The 14,655-nt window shown below is 32.5% G+C and overlaps 1 protein-coding gene across 2 annotated transcripts in view; it reads left to right on the forward strand.

The window, feature by feature from the left end:
- Positions 1–14,655, forward strand: part of Eip63E (cyclin dependent kinase Eip63E) — a 528,239-nt gene that overhangs the window by 170,681 nt on the left and 342,903 nt on the right. The gene's annotated exons all lie outside the window — the stretch shown is intronic.

Here is a 14,655-nt window from a genome sequence, read left to right on the forward strand (position 1 = left end):
AAGACTTATTTCCTTCATTAAGGTGGTGCGCAGTAATGCCCATGACTTTGTTTCTCTATATCTAGTTTTGAAACTGAAAATTTCAAACAAACTTCATTGGTCTCAACGCCAAACTGGAAAGACTATTATTGGTAGATATAGAGAAGCTTTATGATGGTAGCACATTTTATTTAGAATATATCTGTAATGAATTCTTTAATCAATGAAATTTTCACCCTCGGAACTAGTTCCGCAGAAGCATTAGGGAGCAAACATACAACTTATTTACAACCGTTCTCGAAATAGTTCTTTGATCAGTGATTTTAGTTTAAGGAAATAGTTCCTGGAAGCAGTTATTTCTTTGGTTCAATTATAGAATTGGGAAAAATTAAAACTCTAAAAAAATTTTGAGTCCCCACCCTAATAAATATCCATAATCTCTATACACTATTGTTTGTTAGGGAGGCACTTCAATTTAAAGCAATTGCAATTCCAATTGACCACCAACATGTCGAGTGCAACAATCATTTATTTTTATTGGGTGTTGTTTTTATTGTAGAGCAATTGTTGTTTTTTTTCTTTCTTCTTCGTCTCTACTTTATGCTTTCAACTGTTAAATGCTGCTTGCTGCCTTTCAACCCGGCTGTTGCAGTTCTTGTTGTTGTTGCTGCTATTCAAGGCATGAATTGTTTTTTTTTGTTGGTAATTTGAAGTATGAATCATTAAAAAGAAATACACATGTGAAACAAAAAAACAAAACAAAAAAATGTGGGAGTGCTCCAACGAATTGTGGCACAACATTTTTAGCTGTATGAAAATTTAGAAACTTTAGTAGAAACTGGGTAGCAAAATAAGGCAGGACTATACAACAAAGTTGTAGGTAAGAATACTTATTCTAGTGAGTATTGATATGTGAATATGCCTACAACAGTGGGGAAGATTTGTTGGGAACTTTAAGAAAAAAATTTGGAAATGCAAATTTTTCGAAATTTGTTCGTAGTTAAAGCTAAAATGTATGTTATAACATTCAAAGTTCCAGTTATGAATACAGAGGAATGCTAAGCTCAAAGCTAAATTCTGTTAAAACACAGGATGTTGCTGTAACAGCTAAAACTATACAATTTGAAATCCTTGGGATCAGTAGGCAGAGTTCGAAGAATTGTGCTGCTTCTATCGATCTGATCCATAAATACACTAGACAAAGTGAAATAATGTTGTACCGCATGCTGGACATAAATATTAGATAGTAAGATCTGTGCGAGACCAGTAGGCATTGATCCTGCTGCTCCATCCCGAACACAGTTTATGCCAAAATAATTTTTTTATGCGGTTTCAACGCAAGGCATTCAGTAGAAGTTAAACATGAGTGGCACCAGACAACTGAATGTGTATGGACCCTGGCTACATGCTGGGCATAAATTGGAAATAGTAGGATCTGAGCGTGACCAGTAGTCAATGATCGTGTTGCTCCATTTCATGTCAGACATTCAGTTAAACAGGAGTGGCACTAAGAAACTTCTTGTTTAACTCTGCTTGGTTTGAGCATTTGTATCTAAACAATCACTCAGATAATGTACGATCAATATCTTCAAATGTCCAAGAAAAGTTTAGCGTAGCTGACAGTGAGGCTAATGCCGCGAGGTTCCTCATTTCACAAAGTCTGTGTTGGTTGAAGAGCTGTGAGGTCTGAGTGGTTATGGTGCTTAATGTTGTAGATTTTACAGAATCCATGCTGGTGACAAGCTATTGGAAAGTGAGGGGCATTCTGGAAGATGAAAAGAGCCTAGCGACAGGTCACAAGAAGGACATTGGTCTGCCCGATGTTTGGCTCCGTTAACAATTTTCAGCAATTTCGGTTGACTTGAAAATCTGTGGTATGTGTGAAACTGAAAGAGTTCGAAGTTTGCGAACATCGCTTCGTTTCGCCTTGCCTCTCTCAGGTTGCTGGAGAATGCTGCAAACATCTTCTTCGGTTTAGGGACTGATCGTTGACCCAATTTCACAACTTTCTGCAGTCGTATGGTTTGGTGTTGTACATGTCAGTTGCATCGCTTAATAGGTTGATAACCAGCTGGGAAGTCAGTAGCTGCTACAATGACAGTAACCTGAACTTTTGCGAACGTTGGAGGATCTCGGAAGATCATTGAAGAAGCAGTTGGTAAATTATCCGAAGCTTTCTTTTGATTGATGTAAGTACGGCGTTCAGTGACACTGAAATCTTTAGGTCGATCCAGATAAACGATTATGGATAAGTGAATTGATCCTAGAGAAGCAATTGCTCGCATAATTGCAAAGTTTATCAGACCAGGAGCTAGAGTTTACCAGTCAGTAAAGCTACGTGAGGTCGTATGATGAAAATTAGAAATTTGTTTCGCCAACAATGCGGTCTTCCCTGATGACTGCTATGGTGCGTAAAAGTCACGTATTACCGCCTAAAAAGGCTGTGATGTAGGGACGGTAATCTGTCTCATAGCTGGCCTCTGGTGGAAGGTATTTATTCTAGAGTTGTAACTCAGTTGCTCCCGATCTAATCCTTGAGCTTAAATGTATTGTTCTCTAGCGACGTGAAAGAGAGAAATAGCCCTATACTGTACGGAAATGTGGGTGGAGAATGCGATGCCTTCGCAGTTCCTTCTGCTATGCTCTTTGCGGTGAAAGTAGTATTCGTAACAACTGTGCATATCCATCCAGTTCTCCTGGTTGATATCGTAATTCTCACTTACTGCAGTCTTTTTTTTTTTTCAATTATTCCCCGCAGAAACTTTGTATATCATATAACCAAAGAAGTAATAGGATTTAATTGAAATTACTACTTACAATTCTACTACGATAACTATTTATTTTTGTTGGTGATGTCCCAAATGTAAGCAATTAAATTTTCTCCTGCAATAACGTATTTTGCAAGTGATTTACGTACGTTGGAGAAAAACGATTCGAACCCATTTACCTCAACCATTTCTGCCATTGTTAGCTGTGACTTTTTCCCATCATAAGGCAACATAAGGATTCCGAGCCAAAAGATGGAATCAAGACAATTTCGGATACTATGTTCTGTCTGAAGTGAAGCGCATCTGCATCGATCGAAACAAATAGTAGTCGGACGGGGCACGGTCTGGACTATAAATCGGGTGAGGCAAAACTTCCCAACCACTTCATTCTAAATCTCTTTTAACAGGTATTGCAACATGTGGCCGAGTGTTGTCATGATGGAATATTACGGTTTAATATCTGGACGCTCGCTTCAAACGAATCAGTAGCGTTCGGTCAGATTTCAGCAGCTCATAATAATTTGGACCATTTTGCTCCCATCAAATACAGTGAATTCCCTTAGCGCTATGGATATTTGGCATTGCTGTCGATTTGGCGGGTTGGCAGGGCTTCACATACTATCTCTTACGCTTAGGGTTATTGTAATCGATCCATTTTTCATCGCTAGTAATGATTTGGTGTAAAAATGATTTTCTTTTATAGCGTTCAAGCAGCATTTGAGACATACAAAATTGTCTTTCAAGGTCTCTCGACTTCAATTTGTATGTTACCCAATTTCCCTGCTTTTGGATGAATGCTGCTGCTCGCAAACGATTTTAAATTCCTGATTGAGTAGATGCCAATGATTCTTGCTGAGTTTGACAACAATCTTCATGAAGTACTGCCACCAATTCTTGGTCTTCAAACTTTTTGGGCTGGCCTGGGCTTTTTAACCGCACAAACCATCTGTCGCACGTTGAAACCGTTGGAACACATTTACCTTAAGCTTCGGCGAGCAATCGGTGTGGTTCAGCAGCACTTTTTTCAAATTAAACAATTAAAGAAAAACTTCCCGCATATGACGCTTTGTTGGTACAAAATTCGTCATTTTCCAAGCAAGAAAAGCTTTGTAAAGAACTATAATGATTAACAAGTAAGAATGCTATTTCGGCTGTGCCGAATGTTATATTCCCTTCACCAAATTGTACTTCAAAATAAAAATTTGAAATATTTTTAGGTAAACAACATTTTTTTTTCCATATTGATTTTTAATTTTTTTTTTTTTAATTTTTTTTTGGTTTTTTAAATTTTATTTTTTAATATTTACCGAAAAAAACTTTTGGTGAAAAAAATTTCTTTCCGATTTTAACTCATTGTAGGTCCATATACTGGTCTTATATACTTCATTGCAAAGGTCTTTGAAATATCTATCATTAGATATCCATATTGTCTATATTAATGACTTAGTAATCCAGATATAGGTCAAAAATCGAGGCTCTCCTGTCCGGAGATCTTGATGTATGAATCGTGTATGTAAGTTATTTGGGGGCTTTGGAAAGTTGATTTCAATACACACATATACAGATAGACAGACAGACAGACACACAGACGGACAGACAGACATTTTGTAAATCCTCATCATTTTTAAAAAAAATGTTTGGGAGTTGAACTCGCAATCTGTTGCTTAGATTTATATTTGAAAATAATTCATTAGGAAAGTATGTTTTTGCCGGGTTTTATTTTAGTTTTATTTTCCACTGTCTCTAAATAAATGTATGGAGGTATGAGCAGTATATAAATCACACAGTATTCAAAATAAATTTGCAGTGACAGTTAACAATATGTTACGTTTACTCACAACATTGTTTTATTCTATTATTGCTGTTGTTAGATGTGTTTATTGCAATAAAATTTGTTTTGTTTGCAGTTTTTTCTTACGGTGCAACTAACAAAAACTAACAATTAAATTGAATATTTTGTAGTTGCTGTTGCTACTAAATAAACTTAATTGCAAACATGATGTTTGAACAATTTAACTAACAGCTTAAATAACAATCCATAACAGAAGGTATCAATGACAGCAGCAGCATCAGCAGTGGAAAAAAGTCAACAACATTTTAATGTTGTTATTATGCTGGTTCATTCATGGCTGCCACACAGCATTAAACTAAAATGAAACCAAAATGCAACCAACCAACCATATTATTATTACTATTACACATTGTTACTGCTGATGTTGTTGCATTGCTGTTGTCGTTATAGTTATGAAACTAATAATAATAATTATCACCACCATCATCATTTTCATCATCATCACTACCAGCCGAGGCAGCAGCAATACATGTTTTTTTTTTTTTTGGAAACACTATTGTCATGTTACTGTATCATGTTAAACGATGAGTCTCTTCTTTTTTTTTCAGTGTTTTTTTTTCTTCCTCTCTCTCCTTTTACATGTCATAAGTATTTTTGTGGCAACAACGACAAATGACATGACATGACACACACTTGTTGTGCAACATAGAAAAACAATAGCAAAATGACTGACTGACTGAGCGACTGCCTCACTGACTCTAACATTGTATGACATTAAACATTTTTAGCTGCAAAGAGAGCAGCAGTAGTGTTGTCTATAGTATTTTCCTGTTTGCAAAAATAAGTGCACAAAAGACTGGAAACAAGGGCGTCAAATAGGCGCCATCATATTAATATCACAACAACAGCAGCAGCATCAGCTCGTTAAATACAAAAAAAACATTGAGCTATGAAAGGAACAACAGATTTTTCCTGTGGCCAAAAATTATGAATGTTTTGTGTGGTGTTTTTGACCATGTATTTAACTGAAAATAAAAAATAGGAAAACAAATTCGCAAAGTTTGACATTGAATAAACAATTTTTTGTGTTTTTGAGAAAATTTAAAGGTTTTTTTTCAGAAACTATTTAAATTAAATGTTAGGAAAACAAATAAAAATAATTTTTACAAGGCGAGAAGTTACACTGGACATATTCGTTGATGCTTTTAACCATAATAAGATTAAGATATAAATTTATATGTTTAATTTGTGACCAACTACATTTTCATACCAAAAATTCAATATTTTCTCAACCGTATTAAACTTGTATACATTTAATAATATTCATATTTCGAACGCTTTATTATTTGTCTATAAAATTATATTTTATTATGAGTGAAATACAGAACCGTGCGTTTAATTCCAATTTCCGTTTAATATTATTGTGGTTTGGCACGACATCAGAAAAACACACACACTTTTCTACTCAAATGTAAAATTGACTAAATGAGAATTTAAACGACTCAGATTTTACACACATACATACAATGAAGCAAATACATGTGGATACCACATTGTTATTAATGAAAATTTATTTTATTAACAACAATTTAAATGTCATAAATACAAATGTAAACAGAAACTATTTCAATTTGATTTAAAAATTTATTTTATTTAGAAAATCAAATGACAAAATAAACGCAACGAACTGCTTAAATTAATAAAATTTATGGCGTTGAACGAATATAAAAATAAAAAACGCACAACAACTTATTTTCAAAAGTTTCACATAAATTACAGACTAAGAAAATCATTTACTTTAGTATTAATAAAAAAGACAGGGAAGTAAAGGAGTGGAATTCAATATATAAAATTATTTATTTTAAAAGAAGATTGTATTAATTCAAAGAATACTTTGAAAATGTAATTTTATTATTTAGCAGACTGAAATGACCTGAAATGTTCCAAGATATTTTATTTTACCATTGTTGAGAAATGGAATTCGGGTTTGACTCGGAGTATGTAAATAAATATGATTGATATCAATGATGGTTGCAAGATACTTAAGATTGTGGGGCAGATTAAGGTAGCGACGCAGAAAATAGTTGTAATTTATAAAAAGTGATTTTCATCCTTTTAAAAAAATAGTAGAAATACTAATTCTAAAATAGTAGTAGAAATACTACCTTTTAAAAAATAGCAGAAATGCTACTTTTTTAAAATAGTAGTAAAAATACTGCCTTTTAAAAAGGTAGTAGGAATACTACATTTTAAAAAAGTAGTAGAAATACTACCTTTTAAAAAAGTAGAAGATATACTACCTTTTAAAAAAGTAGTAGAAATACTACTAAAACAGTAGTAGAAAACTACTAAAATAGTAGTAGAAATACTGCCTCTTCAAAAGGTAGTAGAAATACTACCTTTTAAAAATGTAGTAGAAATACTACCTTTTACAAAAGTAGTAGAAATAATACCATTTAAAAAAGTAGTAGAAATACTACCTTTTAAAAAAGTAGTAGAAATATTACCTTTTAAAAAAGTAGTAGAAATACTACTAAAATAGTAGTAGAAATACTACTAAAATAGTAGTAGAAATACTACTAAAATATTAGTAGAAATACTGCCTTTTAAAAAGGTAGTAGAAATACTACCTTTTACAAAAGTAGTAGAAATACTACCATTTAAAAAAGTAGTAGAAATACTACTAAAATAGTAGTAGAATTACTACTAAAATAGTAGTAGAAATACTACCAAAATAGTAGTAGAAGCACTACTAAAATGTGGTAGAAATACTACTAAAATAGTAGTAGAAATACTACCTTTTTAAAAAGTAGTAGAAATACTACCCTTTTAAAAAGTAGTACAAATACTACCTTTTACAAAAGTAGTAGAAATACTACCATTTAAAAAAGTAGTAGAAATACTACTAAAATAGTAGTAGAATTACTACTAAAATAGTAGTAGAAATACTACTAAAATAGTAGTAGAAATACTACTAAAATAGTAGTAGAAATACTACTAAAATAGTAGTAGAAATACTACTAAAATAGTAGTAGAAATACTACTAAAATAGTAGTAGAAATACTACTAAAATAGTAGTAGAAATACAACTAAAATAGTAGTAGAAAAACTACCAAAATAGTAGTAGAAGTACTATTAAAATGTGGTAGAAATACTACTAAAATAGTAGTACAAATATTACTAAAATAGTAGTAGAAATACTACTAAAATAGTAGTAGAAATACTGCCTTTTAAAAAGGTAGTAGAAATACTACCTTTTAAAAATGTAGTAGAAATACTACCTTTTTAAAAAGTAGTAGAAATACTACCTTTTAAAAAAGTAGTAGAAATACTACTAAAAAAGTAGTAGAAATACTACTAAAATAGTAGTAGAAATACTACTAAAATAGTAGCAGAAATACTACTAAAATAGTAGCAGAAATACTACTAAAATAGTAGTAGAAATACTACCAAAATAGTAGTAGAAGTACTACTAAAATGTGGTAGAAATACTACTAAAATAGTAGTAGAAATACTACTAAAATAGTAGTAGAAGTATTACTTTTTTAAAATAATAATAGAAATACTACCTTTTTAGAAAGTAGTAGAAATACTACCTTTTCAGAAAGTAGTGGATATACTACCGTTTAAAAAAGTAGTAGAAGTACTACTGTTTTAAAAATAGTAGTAGAAATACTACCTTTTTAAAAATACTATCTTTTTAAAAAGGGGTAGAAATACTACTTTTTTAAAAAGGAGTAGAAATACTAGTTCTTTGAAATAGTAGTAGAAATACTACCTTTTAAAAAAGTAGTAGAAATACTACTTTTTTAAAATAGTAATAAAAATACTACCTTTTAAGAAAATAGTAGAAATACAACTAAAATAGTAGTAGAAATACTAGAAATACTACCAAAATAGTAGTAGAAATACTATCTTTTAAAAGAAAAGTAGAAGTACTATTTTTTTTAAAAGAAAAGTAAAAGTACTATTTTTTTGAAATAGTAGTAAAAATACTACATTTGAAAAAAGTAATAGTAAGTAATATTTAAAATAGTAGTAGAAATATTACCTTTTAAAAAAGTAGTAGAAATACTACTTCTTTAAAATAGTTGTAATAATAGTACCTTTTTAAAATAGTAGCAGAAATACTACATTTTTAAAAAGCAATAGAACTACAATTTTTTTAAAATAGTAGTAGAAATACTACTTTTTTAAAATAGTAGTAGAAATACTACATATTTAAAATAGTAGTTTAAGTACTACCTTTTCAAAAAAGTAGTATTTCAACTACTATTTTAAAAAAGTAGTATTTCTACTACTATTTTAGTAGTATCAAAGAGGTTGTACCTTTTCAAAAAGGTAGTATTTCTACTACTATTTTAGTAGTACATATTTCTACTACTTTTTAAAAAGGTAGTATTTCTACTACTATTTTAAAAAAGTAGTATTTCTACTACTTTTTGAAAAGGTAGTATATATTTCAACTACTATTTTAGTAGTATTTTTACTACTTTGTGAAAAGGTAGTATTTCTACTATTTTAAAAAAATTTTTAAAGGGTGGTATTTCTACTACAATTTTAAAAAAGTAGTATTTCTACTACTTTTTTAAAAGGTAGTATTTCTACTACTTTTTTTGTGGAAATACTACTTTTTTAAAATAGTATTAGAAATACTAATTTTTTAAAAAATTGTAGTAGAAATCCGATTGTAGAATATGAATTAAAATTGTAATCAATTTCATATTTGAATTTCATGAATTAATTTATTTAAGATCTGTCTGATATCAAGACATGACCATAAACATGCACAATGTTTTTTTAATTTGTTAATTTTTTTTTTTGTTTGTTTAATATGTTGCATCTTCAAACCTCCCAAAAAAACAACGGAGATAAAACAATAAAACACAAACAACGATGTGTTTTATAGGATGTTGCTACTAGTATCAAAGCGTAGTAGTACATACTTCCACAGCATATACTCGTGCTGCCAGCTACTTTCTATTACTTAGTAAAAACTATCAAACTTAATTTATCACTATATTCACTTTACGAAAATTCAGTTCACAGAGATACAAGCAATAAAGGAATATTGTATTAAGAAAACCAACAAAAATTGTGTGTGTTCCATTAGTTTTTCCCTAGAAAAAATTTTTTGTTAGCTTTTCTTTGCTGGCTCTTATCATGATTGTCGAATAAATCAGGGAGGTTGGTAAAGCAGCAGCAGAAGCATCAGGAAAAATATGTTTGCTAAGAAGTCATTTTATCGTATATTTTTTTGATGCTGCCACAACAGCTAGCTCCAGCCAACAGAAAGTTTCTTTGCAACAAACAAACTCGGAGCAAAAAAAAAAAACTGCTGTTCATCTGTTTGTAGATGAAAGTACTTAAGCACTGCTACTCCTCCTTGTAGTCGAAGCAGCAGCAGTAGTAACCTCAAACTATTTGCTCTGGTAATTGTCTAATTATGCAAAATTTATTTTACGCAACCACTAGAGTTCATAAAACTTGTTTAAAGTAGAAAAGATGTTGTTACTGTTGTTGTTGTTGTAGCTGTTAGTATTTTAGAGTTTTATGTTGAAAGTGGATGAAGTGATAAGTTTGTGGGGAGTAAAGATGAAAGTAAATTGTTTAGTTATTTATTTGTAAGAACAGAAGTTTTTTAGACTGTTTCCTTGATCGATGGAAGAGTAGAAATAGAGTTTAGATCAACTTGGACTTGATTACATGAGGTTCGGAACCCTTTGTTGGATCTCGTACCAACCAATCTGCTCTTAAGAGCTTTATCCTCTAAAAATGAGATATCATTAGCTGTAAGTGGATACTCGGTATCAGGACTTTCTTCTGATTACAGATTATATATTCATTGTTATATTTTCAATCAGGCAGGATAATAAGAACGCCCCTTCTGTTGCCATGAAATGGATATGACGCTTTGAATTAAAGTTGAAGCAAACAATGTTATAGTTAAATTGTTGTTCGTGTTCAGAAAATTTTTGTTTCCTTTGTTAATTATCCCAGTTTGAATGCGGTCCTGTCGAACGACCTTTGCGGCTTTCAACGTGAACGCTGTTGGCGCTGCACCCACATCTCCTCTGGACGTTTCCATTCAGAATCAGATGAAGAGAGGGACCAAGAAGGATTTTTGCTCAGACAGTAAGTGGAAGTGTGATTGCCTTGCGGATAACAAGTCCCCTATTGGACAGGAGAAACAGATTGCGATTCCGATTTTTCGATTTTTCGTAGGTCATTCCCTAGCGGGAAGAGGTGTAGCTTGGCTATTCAAAATTCTGTTCGCAGTTCCTTCGCTCAATATAGTTACTGGATAAACTGCTGCATGAGATTTCCTAATGACAGATCTCAAAACAGGAGTATTTACCGATTCTTTATAAGTACGGTACTGGTCAACTTTCGAAGTGGTTGAATTTGATGTTCAGAAGTGCCTCGCTGAATTTAGTTTTACATTCCATACCTATTTTGTGCATGCAGACGATTTGGGTTTCCAAGAATCTCTTCCGGTACTGGTCAACTTTCGAAGTGCTTGGATTGAAGTTCAGAGGTGCTTTGCTGCATTTAGTTTTACATTCTTTAGTTGAGGATTCCTATTTTGTGCACGCAGAATATTTGTGTTTCTTCGAATCTCTTCCTGCAATTGATAAAACGCCAGTCGTTTGGAGATTAGTTTGGCACAGTGAGAGTATCCACAAACTATCCAGGATTTTATTAGCATTCAATTCACCATGACCAGAAATTGTCGTCGTGGGTATAGGTTCTCCGGAGATTATAAGGTCCACATACATACAAGGGGCTGAATTTCATCTCAGACATTTAAATTCGATTTGAAAAGTTGCATTTTATACCTACTTCCAGGTACATGAAAACTGCCATCCCCCTGGAATCAATGAGATCTCCAAGTTGCCCAATGTGGGATACAGTCGATGGTGGATTTTACGGTCGCTTTGATGGATAGAGGATGCCAAAGAAACGGACCATTTCTGTCAAGAACGTCTGTTAGAGCTTCTGGGCTTAAACAGAAGCTCGATTTATTCCCCTACATTTGGACTGGCTGCGAATAGACTATCAAGCCGCCCAATGTTGGATACAGAGCTGGTGGATTTTACGGACGCCCTGGGGTCAAACTGCTCAAAGAGTAAAACAGAATTTCGTTGAGGATATACAGACGCTACCAGACAATGTGTCTAAGATTATCGTGGGTACCTGCCATGATAGCCCAACCTCACGGTGCTCTCAACACTGAATAGAATCATTGTGGGACTTGCAAGAACTAGACAAAAATCTCCGAGAGCTATCCAATCCCTGCCATCCGAAGCTTGCTAGTCAATTAGCAAGTCCAGGACAATTATCAAAGCAGCTACATCCGGTTTGTTAATCCAGATCTGTGACTTCAAAAGCTCCCGATAGATAAAAGTCAGAGTGTGTGTTTATGACACCACGACCCCGACCGAGAACCTATCCCAACGATCAGTATATCACAAATGCAACCTTAATATCCAGAGCACAGCGAAAATTGCTATCTGCTACTTTCAATGGCCCTGCTTTTTCGGCTAACAGCTCCTTGTAAGATACAATTGATGGCCCGAAATATGCCACTACCGCAAATATCAGTCTTTTAACCAACGATCTTCTATCCTCATTGGGTTTTAACCACATCCACAACGTGTTCACCTAAGTGAACTCACCAATGATCCAGACAGGGCAAAGTCCTGGGTCTCACTGGATCCCAACTGTACTAGATAAATCCTCTAGTCAGTTGCGAATTTAAATTAATGATATTCTTACCAGAAATTAGGTCCGTGCACCTCGGGGACCCGGTTTTGCTCCATATTTCCCCTTGAGGCATAACATCAAGGTATGAAGCTTCATTAAGATGTCCAAACATGCCCCAAGGGGGTAGACACTACCAGACGGTGGGAGCTAGTTCTAATTGGCCAATATTAGTATGAGACAATTCTTAGATATGTAACATATTGGATTTGTAGTAATACCGCTCGGCCCAATAAAAAATTTAATATTCAGACACTACTGAAGAGAGCCGCACTATGCAACAATAATAGATCGTAATTGGTGCGATATTTCGAGTTTGATGATGGAGTTAAGCGTTAATTGGAAGATCGGTAATTATCCAAGTGGCTTTTTTTTAAACGATTCTTGCAGCTGCAGGAATTTTGGGAAAACCGAGTGATCTCACGATACTTTAAAACTGATCTCTGAAATGTCAACCATAAATCTCTTCTGAAAACCACTCCCAATCGTTCGTTTCCACATAAAACTTCCCATTTAACCCTCGTATTTGGAAAAAACTTCTTATTTTATTACAAAAATTATTTATAGCCAACTTATGTACACAGATTTTTGTAACAACAATGGCTTGTTGAAATGAAACTTGAAATTTTTATTACTCTTTTTCTTAGGACACTGCTTGCAACTCGAACAAATCCTTGTAGTAGTTCGTCTGTTCGTCTTGCATAAAAAAGCATTGATTTTATGACTTTACTTTACTTTTTCACCATTGTTGCACTGATGATGTGATGTACGAGTACTAAAACTTAAACTCGTAAATATATATAAATTTAACATTCAAATAGCAACCAACACACTACTGCATTTACTTACTTCACTCTGCTCTACAACATTTGACTACAAAAACTAATGTTGACTTGTTGAGTCAAATGAAAAAAAAGTAAAAACTAAAGTAAAATTAAAATAATAAATCTATTATCATTCATTTTAAAGATGAAAGTCTTCATCTTTTGCATAGAGTTTATTTTAGTAATGTTGGCAAAATACTTCCGTTATGCAACAAAATGTTGAACGACCTGCTTCACTGCTAGTTTTATTAACATAAATTCTCATATTATACATTGTTATTTCAACAATTTTAGTCTTCTTTTGTTCTTTAGCTCCCAAAAAAAACCTTAAAAAATAAATAACGAATCCTGCAAGTTTTCTCTTCAAGATTGTGTTAACAATTCGTTAGGAAAATCAAGTAAAAGAAAAACTATTATTTTATGTTGTACTTTTATATAGGTAATGAAATATTATTCTTATTATGTTTTCTTTTTGTGCTAAGCAAAGTTATTTTAATTTGGCATTGTTAAAGTTTTTTATTATTATATATTACAGTTCAAACAGGATAAACTACAGAGTTTGTTCGTTTTACATGCTTAAATGAGGGTTGTTGCATAATGACTTTAACTAAAATATTAATTTAAAGTTTTATTAAATTTTCTATTAGTTTGAATGCTTAATATTTATCATTTGTTTCTTTCTTTTTTGCTCTTCTCTTTGCAGGTAAGTTTTGTTTTATCAACAACAATTATTGTGTGATTTTACTGCTAGATGCTGGATGTTTCTTTTGTGTGGTGCTAGATTGGATTACCTGCATCAAAATGCTGTTAAACTTTTGCAAAATATTGTGTTGCAAGAAAAGTGTGTTGGGTATTTGAAAGTGTAGGTTTTGTGTAAAAGTGTAATTAAATAGTGTTGCTATAGTTGCAATGAAAACTCATTGTTGTAAACGATTTGGAAAACATTTGTTTAAGATGCCAATGTTTACAAGAGCCGTTTTGGGAGAAAGCGATTTAATAGAAGTGATGAAAAGAAGTAGCTTTTCATTAACGAATCATTTACTATCGCAAAACTAGTAGATAAACCACCACAAATGCATGACCAAAAGTACTTCGAGTTTTGTAGAAAAATCAATGAATTTTACATTGTAAGAATATTGTAAATTTTTCACAACTTTGTATTAGGTTGCCCCATGAACATTGATGAAGAAGTTTTTCCCCTACGACATCTTAATAACAATTTTTGGATTTTTCATATAAAAATCGATATTTGGTAGGAAATAAGAGTGATCACAGATTATTGCCCTTTTACCTCTAGGATATATGAGTGATTTTAGGTTTTTCATATAAAAATCGATATTTGGTGGGAAATATGAGTGATCACAGATTATTGCTCTTTTTCCTCTAGGACCTCTTATTAACGATCTATGAGTGATTTTAGATTTTTATATAAAAATCGATATTTGGTGGGAAATATGAGTGATCACAGATTATTGCCCTTTTTACTCTAGGACCTCTTTTCATATAAATATCGATATTTGGTGGGAAA

The sequence above is a fragment of the Calliphora vicina genome, chromosome 3, assembly GCF_958450345.1.
Source record: "Calliphora vicina chromosome 3, idCalVici1.1, whole genome shotgun sequence".
NCBI lineage: Eukaryota > Metazoa > Arthropoda > Insecta > Diptera > Calliphoridae > Calliphora > Calliphora vicina.